At 47.0% G+C, this 9,489-nt stretch overlaps 1 pseudogene; it reads right to left on the bottom strand.

Annotated features, from left to right (window-relative positions):
* Positions 1-2,006: 2,006 nt before the first annotated feature.
* LOC101643100 lies at positions 2,007-7,095 on the bottom strand (annotated as a pseudogene).
* Positions 7,096-9,489: the final 2,394 nt, after the last annotated feature.

Below are 9,489 nucleotides of genomic sequence, written 5' to 3'. Positions count from 1 at the left end.
TTGCCAAATCATACATTTATTATAGCTTTAATTCAGGATTTCACACTGGTTATTTCTGGCTTGACCTCAAATCACCTGCGGATCTTATTCAAATGTGAATTCTCATGCAGTATATCTGAGGTAGAAAGGCAAATTCCCAACAAGGGAGCTGAACTGGTTGGAAGCCCTGGTTTACCCTTTCGAGGAAGCCCTGGTTTACCCTTTCGAGCAATTTCCAGATTGTTTTTCTCAGGAGTTGCAACATTTCATATTTTTATCAGCAATATATCAGGGTTCCAAAATTTCTACATTCTCAACCCTTTAAAAAATTAATTGTAACCGTACTCACTACATCTAGTCAATTCCGATGCATCGGGACTCTATAGGACAGGGTAGAACTGTCCCTGTGAATATCCAGGAGTCGAAAGTGTCATCTTTCTCACGTGAAGCAGTTGGTGGGTTTGAACTGCTGACCTTTTGTAGTGTTGTTTGTTTAGTGCTGTTGTTAGATGTTGTTAAGTGCACAACAGAATGAAACAATACCCGGTCCTGGGCTATATTCACAATTTCTGTTATTTTTCAGTACCTCGTTGCAGCCACTGAGTTACCTCATCTGGGGTCTTCCTCTTTGGGGCTGCCCCTCTACCTTACCAAGCATGGTCTTCTTTACCAGGGCTGGTCTCTCCTGATAACAAGTCCAAGGTACGTGAGATGAAATTTTGCCATCCGCGCTGCTAAGGAGAATTCTGGCTAAACGTCTTTCAAGACATATCTGCTTACTTGTTTGTTAGCAGTATGCAGTAACAATGTTTATCATCACATCGTTTCTGTGGGTCAAGCACATGAGAGCGGATTAGGTTGGTGGTTTTTGCTCAAGGTCTCTCATGGAATTGCGACAGAAATGTCCTCATTTGGGGCTTTCATTTTCATTTTCTGGTGGCTAACGAGGCACAGCTTTTTCAGGTGCTTACTGGCCACTTGTAGATCTTCTTTGGAGACAGTTTATTCAGATTCTTTGCCCATTTAAAAACTTGGGTTACCTCTCTTTATTATTTATTTATTATTCTGTTGTGAGAGCCCTTTTTTTCCCCCGCTGAGTCTCACATTATTTATTTTTTTCTCTCTTCTTTGAATCAAAAGGATTGAGTTTTTACTCCGTTTTGCTTTGTTGTTGTTGTTTTAACGTGTCAGTATTTTCCATTGCTGGATGCACAACCTTTATATAGGAACACAACCCTATGATTTTTTAAATAAACAGGGAAATGATTTCACCAACGGAGGGTGGGTTTTCCTAAGTCATTGCTTTCCCCAAAATGGTTTCACTGCACATAAAGCACCTGGACATGACCTGTGTAAGACCAGGAGCGTCCAGAATATAGTTTGGTATTTGATGGAAAGGTTGGTGCACACTGCTCACAGATGCCGTTTTCAGAAGTTGGCGTTGAAGATGTGGTTTACTCAGGCTTCATCCTCTGAATTACTTCATCCCTCCTTTTTCTTTTTTTGTTTTTTACTTCTTTGTGTCTTGGAACTTCTTGGCTTCGACAGCTCTGTAGTTCAGTGCCAGTCAGTCCACGCCCACCTGCAAAGGTAACAGCGTACCAACACTCAGCCTCTTAGTTCTCTAACTTGGTAAAAAGATCATTGCCTGGTGCGTTATTCTGCAAAACGAACAAGATACAGCACGGGTATGATTTTAAGACCAGCCGCATCAAAGTTAGGGTTGGCTTGTTGAAAACGCAAGGTCTTGTTTTTACAAGACCACAATCTGGATGCATGCTGACGCTTAAAAACCTGCTAAACAACATAAAAGTGTCAGGGATTTGAGGGAGCAAGACAACTAGGAAAAGCACCCTAGGTATGAACAATGGGACATCCCACGATCCATGGGGTGCTCCCTAAGAAACGGCGCTCCGTTGTCCGGACTCCACTTAGGGCGACACGGGAGCAGCTGGTTTGTCCTCCTCCTCCACCAGCGGCCTTAAGGCTCCAGTGGCCGGATGTTGCCCTGCCCCACTTGGGCCAACTCAGAGTCCAGTGTCCGCAGCAAGGACAAAGGAAGTTGCAACTGGATAATGTCAAATATTCAAAGGGCTCCTCGTCTTTAAATGAACTTTGCAATGATTTAGATATCTAACAAAAGAACGAGAAAAAAATTAACTTTGGCTAAAGCAATTTCTTCCTTGTTAGTGACCAGATAAATGTGTGTATATATATATTTACAAGCAGCTAGCAAAGCAAATGGGCAGCCATCCAAAATGTTTCCATCATGCTCGGGACACAGGAGATCGCAGCACCGAACCCAAGCCAGCTTTCCTCGAGACAGACCTCCTTCCCCTTTCTGAATCATCTGTGAATGTTCGCTGACAGCTGCCACGAACTGGTTAGAGCCACTTGGGCCTCTTCCCCAAGAGGTGGAGCCCGAAATCTCGGCGAAGACGGGGGTGGTGGACCCACGGGAGGAGCTGCGTCTCCTTGATCAGGGGCAGCTGTGGGCGGTGCTGTAAATTCTGTTGTAATTGCACCAAGGACGGTCGTATTTCCTAGCTTCACTGAAGCTGAACCATCTGCAGCCCTCCCTGAGTCTGTGTTGACAGTGGCGGTCCGCAGTTCCCCACGTTTTCTTCTGTCAGGACAGCAGTTCTCTCCATATTCCAGAATCTCTCCATATTCCAGAGGTTCCACGGGTTTGAACCCGGCAGCCACCTTCCCAGCCGCGTGTATCGAGAGTACTTTTTTCTTTTAATTAATTGAGATTACTACATATATCAAATCATTCAATCACGTCCAGCAGAATTATACATTTGCTTGGATCACCCTCTTGAAGTTGCAGTATATATGTGTACATATATAGTTGTTTTTCCATACATAAATAAATAAATATATATGTATATACTGGTATATGAAAACCAGGACTGATGAACCTATAGAGTCAACAAGTGGAATAAGAGTTTTGGAGGGAGGGGGACACAGGGAGGTGAAGAGGTGATGATGTTGAGGGTACTTCTTATAGTCTAGAGACAAGCCCCTTTTCAGAAAAATGGTTGTACATTTTCTCTCTTTCATTCTATGGATTCCTATTTCGACAGTGTCCTTTGGCACACAATTTTAAACGTTTTCAGGAAGTCCAATTTATCTCTGTTTTCTTCTGCCACTTGTGCTTAAGGGTCATACACCTATCTAACAAGGATTTGCCAAATTCAATGCCATTAGGATTTAACTCTGTGGTTTCTTTTAAATGTTTTATAATTCCAGCCTTTACATTTAAGTCTTTGATCTCACTTGAGTTATTTTTAAAAATATGGGATAGGATAAGAGTCCAACAAACTTTTGCATATAGGTATCAAAAGTGTCAACATATTTTTGGAAGAGAAGATCTTTTGCCAGTGGTTGGACTTGACACCCTTCTTGGAAACCATTGATGTGTGTGTGTATTTCTGATCTCTCCGTTTTATGCCCTTAGACTTTATTTCTTTCCTTATGCCAGTACCACACACACTTGACTACTATAGCTTTGAAGTGTGTTTTCAAATTGCTGTGCGTGTCCTCTAACTTCGTTCTTCTGTTCAAGATGGCTTTTTATGACCATTGGGTTCCTTGAATTTCAACATGAATTTTAGCATTTGCTTGTCGGTTTCTACAAATAAGTCAATTGAGATTTTGACAGGGATTAAATTTCATCTTAGATTAATTGGGAGAAAATGGCCATTTTGTCTTTCAACACATGGGCATGGGTTGTCGTACAGAGTAGAACTGTTCCACAGGATTTCCCAGGACTGTCAATCTTTAAGGGCAGCTGATTGCCTCATCTTTTTTTCATGGGGTGGCTGGTGGGTTTGAAGCACTGATCTTGGAGTTAGTAGCCAGGTGCTTAATTCCACTATGCCAGTGGGACTTCATCTTATTTTATTATTATTATTTACAGATATGTTTGTGATTTCTCCTTTCTTTCTTTTTTAAAATAATCATTTTATTGGAGGCTCTTACAGCTCTTAAAACATTCCATACATCAATTGTATCAAGCAAATTTGCACATATGTTGCCATCATCATTTTCTTTCTACTTGAGCCCTTGGTATCAGCTCCTCTTTTTCCCCCTCCCTCCCCTCTTCCCTTCCTTGTGACCCCTTGATAAGTTATAAATTATTATTTTCATATCTTACACTGCCCACTGTCTCCCTTCACCCACATTTCTGTTGTTCATCCCTCTGGTGGTGGTGGTGGTGGGCGGCGGGTGGGGGATGTGTTGGTTTATGTGTTGATCCGTTGCGATCAGACCCCTCTTCCTCCCCTCCCCTTCCCCTCCCCCTTCCCCTATTGGTATTGCTACTCCCATTTCTATTGGGATTCCATCTTCAGTGAGATATCGTTTTGGTTGTTTCGTGCTGCCAAGTTGGCTCGCATTCAGTGACTCTGGGGACACCAGAATGAAACACTGTCTGATCCTGTGCCATCCTCACAATTGTTCCGTTTGAGCCCATTGTTGCAGCCACTGCATTTGTCAATGTCATTGGGGTCTTCCTTGTTTTCACTGACCCATTTCACCCAGACTGATGTCCTTTTCCAAGGACTGGTCTCGGTTGCCAACACATCCAAAGTACGTGAGACGAAGTCCTACCGTCCTCCCTAAATGCGATAAGGGGTGGGAAATGCCTAGTCCAGAGGAGACAGGCAGCCAAAGATGGCTACGAGTGTTTTAGCTCCTAACCTTCAGATTGGTAGTTTATGTGTTGCAATAGGAAAAAAAAGTGATCTCTGTAGAGGTGCCAGAGTCTGAGTCTTCCCTTTTCCCAGAAGGCCAGAAATAAAGGATGCTCTGTATCCAGCTGGAAGGAGCTTAGCGTACACACCTAGCCCTGAGTGAGGACCCTGGTTTTATCTTTAGGGTCCAACCCAGGACCCTTAACACAACCCATTTCCTTTCATACTTTTGGTCAGAGCTGTGAGATCTACTATTTGTCTTTCTTGCTGTCACCAAGTCTAACCGCGAATCGTCTGACTTGGTGAAGGAGCCAACTTAAATGCGGACGAGTCTGCCTGAGACACCGGGGCGGACGTCCTGGTACGGAGGAGCAGAACCAGGAGTCTGAAGAAACTCCCAGAGGAGCTTTTCCGCTTTATTGTACCCAAAAGATATTGCCGTTTTGCTTGTTTTTGCTCACAAGTTGAAGGTTGTAACCACCCGGTGTGAAGCACATCTATTGGTACCCAATGTTTTCCCACCCGCATGCTCTCACTTCATGTCTCTGTGTCCTATTTTGGCAATTCTCACAATATTCCACACTTTTCCATAATGCTCCACGCACTGCCTTTGAGCTAATGCGGACTCAGAGCAACCCCCTGTGGTCGCCAAGACTGTAGTGGTTTATGGGAGTAGAAAGCCCAGCCTTTCCTCCCGTGAAGCTGCTGGGGGTTTGAAACTGCCAACCAGGCGGATCGCAGCCCTGCTCCTCACCACGACACCACCGGGCTAGTGCACACTTGATAGATGTCAGTCTAGTGTAAATATAAATTTTATCTGCACTCAAACGAATCCATTCTGACTCCTAGCAAACCTATGGAAAAGAGTAGAACTGCCTGCCTGGGTTTCTGAGACCATAAATCTTATGGGAAGAGAAAGGCTCATCTTTGTTCCTCATAGCCAGCCTGGTGGATTCGAACTGCTGATCTTGTGGTGGGAAGCCTGCCACCCCACCAGAACGACTTTCCTCTGCACCGGGAACCCCAAACCTTCCCGTGACCTGTGGTATGAGCTGGTCTGCACCGGAGCCTGCAGTCTTTCTGAGGTGTTCCTCTAACCATCTTGACTGCAGAAGGTGAACAGCCTGACTTCTCTCAACCTCCAATCTCGACTTCCCTCCTCCAACCCCCATCTCCCTATCTCAGAGAAAAGCCACCATTTGGATATGGAAGATATTTCATTTCCAAATGCTATTTGTCTCCTCCAGGGAGTTCTAAGCATTGGAGTTGGACAGTCGAGGGCAGAGAGAAACCAGGTGAAGCACCTTGGTAGTCACTTGGACAGTCCACTGTACAGTGTAGGCCACCATTACCCCTTGAGTCTAAGTCCCCAAGCCCCATGGGGACCTCTTAGCTACGCTCTCAGAAAGGAAGAAAGACATGCTTTCCCAGAAGCAAAACAGAAAAGATTAGTCTTTTGAGCCACTTCATTGCAGACAGCCCTGCATGCCGTTTCCATGGAATTGCTGCTGCTTCTCTGGGGCCAATGATGCCAATTCCGCACGAGAAAGTTCTCCCAAGAGGTCCCAGCAGGGCAATCTAAAAACCAATCCTCAGGGGTCAAACTGACTTTCATTTTTCACACGTCTTCCTGAGGTACAAGTTGAAGGAGGGAAACGGTTAGTGAAGAACGGTGGATTGAGGAGTAGTTCTTAACCACTGTGCATCCATTTAAAAGTGGACAAAGCTCGGGGTTGGGCTTGGGAGGGGCGCACGATGTCTGTATTCCTTTCTGGTGGCTGTTGTAACATATTGGTCACAGATTTGGTGACTCAAAACAGCAGACCTCTCACAGGTTTGGAGGCCAGAAGTTCAACACCCATTTCACGGGGCCCAAATCAAGATGTCACCAGGGCAGTACTCCCTTTGGAGGCTTTAGAGGAGAATTTGTTCCTTGCCTCTTCCCGTGTTGGGTGGCTGTCAGCATTCCTTTGCTTTGGGCTGCACCCCATCAACCCCTGCCTCCATCTTCACATCACCTGCTCCTTTCCTACGTGTCCCAAATCACCGTCTCTCTGTTACAAGGACATTGCCATCGGATTGAGGGCCTGTCCGGACAGTCTAGGACTGATGTCTGCATGCTACCATTCTTAGTTTAATCTGCTCTGCACAGACCCCTTTCCCTTATTCCAGAAACTCACTGCCATCGAGCCAGTGCTGACTCATAGCAACCCCTGTGGGTTTCCGAGACGGTAACTGGTTACAGGACTAGAACGCCAAATCTTTCTCCCCTGCTGGCGGATTCGAAATGCTGACATTTACAAGTTCCAGAAACTAGGACACGAAATCCTTGAGTGTCCATGATCCAGCCTACCGCAGAATCCAAAATCTTGGCACACGACTCTAGGAAGATCATGCACTCCAGGTCAGAGATCATCCGGAATTGTATTTCACCACAGGTGGGCTGTGGACAAGGAGTCCTGGTGGTGCAGTGGTTACAGTGCTGGGCTGCTATCAGCAAGGCGAGCAGTTTGAAACTACCATCCTCTCAGAGGGATAAAGACAAGGCTTTCTACTCCCGTGAAGAATTACAGTCTTGGAAACCCGTAGGGGCAGTTCTACCCTGTCCTAGAGAGTCGCTATGAGTTGGCATCAAATGGATGGCGGGGAAATTTTTGGTCTTACCCTCAGAATGATGTTTAGAATTGTGGTTTATAAATCTCTCTCCACCAATGACCACCAAGCCATTGCCACAAAGTCAATTCTGAATCATAGCCACTCATGTGTTGCCACATAGAACTGCTTCATAAAGTTTTCTGTGCCTTAATCTGTACAGATCTCCAGGCCTTTCTCCCAGGATCCCCACTACAGGGATTGCAAAGGCTAACCTTCAGGATTAACTGTGAGAACCGGAACCTAAGGGGGCTGCTTTGGCTTTCCGGGGTCTCATCTGTGTTTCGTGCACAGTATTTGCGTTTTCCTTCTCTGATAGGTGTTGGCCATATGCCGTTTCAGATTGAGCCGGTTTTACTGGACCCTGCTTAACAAAAAAAAGACCCAGTAGTTGCTCAGTGGGAGAAAGATGAGGTGTTCTGCTTCCTGAAAAGTTCCCAGCCTCTGAAACCCACAGGGGCAGTTCGACTCTGTCCCATAGGGTCGACAGTGCTCATTCAAACACCAGCCTCCCGTCCGTCTTCTAGTCCTAGTAACTCACACAGACCTAGAGGCGGGGCCCAGGCATCTGCATTTGTAATAAGCTCTCCAACATGGTTCCCTGCAGTTTGCCTGCCACCCATCCTCTAGTGAACACTGGCTATGAGATGAAGCCCCCTCTCTCTCTTTTTCAAAAAATTTTTATTAAAAGATCATTTTGTTGGGGGCTCTCACAACTCTTGTTACAATCCATAGGGCAATGGTGTCAGACATATTTGTACATATATTGCCATCGTTCTTTTCTTTTACTTTCTTGTTCTTTTACTTTCTATTGAACCCTTGGGATCAGCTCCTCTTTTCTTCTCTCCACGCCGCCCCCCATGGCCTCTTGATAGATTATAAATTATTATTATTTTCATATCTTACACCGACCGCTGTCTCCCTTCCCCTCTGGTTTCTGTTGTTCTTCCCCCTGGATGGGGGATGTGTGGTTATGTGCCATTCATTGCGATTGATTCCCCCTTCCTCTCCCTTCCTTCCCCCTACCCTTTTGGTATCACTTTTCCCATTCCTGTTCCTGGATTCTGTTTGTCAGGAGCTTTATCTCTTCCCCGTCCAGTCCAGACTGGGAAGCAGCACTAGGGTCATGACAGTGGGGGGTGAGGAGGCCTCAAGGAACCAGAGGAATATTGTGTGATCCATGAGTACTCTACTGCACCCTGATTGATTCCCTGGGACCCCTCTGTGGGGAGGATCTTCCATAGTCTACAGAGGGAGATCCTCTTCGACCTCCCTCATTCTCAGCAACGTGTTTTTGTTTGTTTGCTTATAGTTTGTTACGAATCTACTGATGCCTGTTACACTTCCTTCACAGGGCTGCTGAGACGAAGGAGAAGCGGTGCACAGGCAAGCTCACGTGTGAGAACCTTTGACTGCTTGTTTGTTTAAGGTCTCTCCTCTGTTGCGTGGTGGTTAGCGTTGGGATGTGATGCTCAAGGGCGGCAATTCGAAATCACCAGGTGCTTGGTGGGCGAAAGAGTGGGCTTTCTACATCCTTAAAGAGTTACAGTCTCGAAAACCCACCGAAGCAGAGCTATCTGGCCCTATAGGGTCGCTATGAGTTGGCATGGGCCTGAGGGTCATCAGTTTGGTTTGCGCTTGCTTGTAAAGCACGAACCTCAAAGGGCAGATTCAAGCTCAGGGAGGAAGGGAGAGGAGGGGAAACAAGGGTGGGGAAGAAGCCCCCCCTCTGGAGTGAATGGCTAAACTAGTGGGTTGGGAGCATCAGAGCTGTGCGGGCTTCCCCGCCGGCTCCCTTCCTCCACCACCCGCACTCCCCACCGGCTGCGCGGGGAGCCCGCCCCCGCGCCACGCGGATTGGCTGCCGCGCCTGGCTCATCACGCTCTTTTGTCTCAGTGGGCAGGCTAAAAGCACCCGCCGCCGCTGCCCTGGGAACGCGCTGCCTGCACTGGGCTCCGCTCGCTGGGCGGCGTGCGTAGCGGCTCGGAGGCGCGCAGCGCTGTCTCCGCGAGCCACCGAGGAGGCGTCGGAGGCCAGGACGCGACGCCGACATTCGCTGCCATCACTGGGCACAGGTAGAGGCAAGGGCACCTTTGCCTGGCATGGGGGAAGCGCATGCCCCGCCGCCCGGCTGCCCCCCACTTCCATCCCCACCCC

This window comes from Echinops telfairi, unplaced genomic scaffold, assembly GCF_000313985.2.
Source record: "Echinops telfairi isolate 266 unplaced genomic scaffold, ASM31398v2 ScPeMD7_7427;HRSCAF=8465, whole genome shotgun sequence".
Classification (NCBI taxonomy): Eukaryota; Metazoa; Chordata; class Mammalia; order Afrosoricida; family Tenrecidae; genus Echinops; species Echinops telfairi.
Note: the sequence above shows the minus strand (reverse complement) of the source record. Positions and strands in the feature narration are given on the sequence as shown.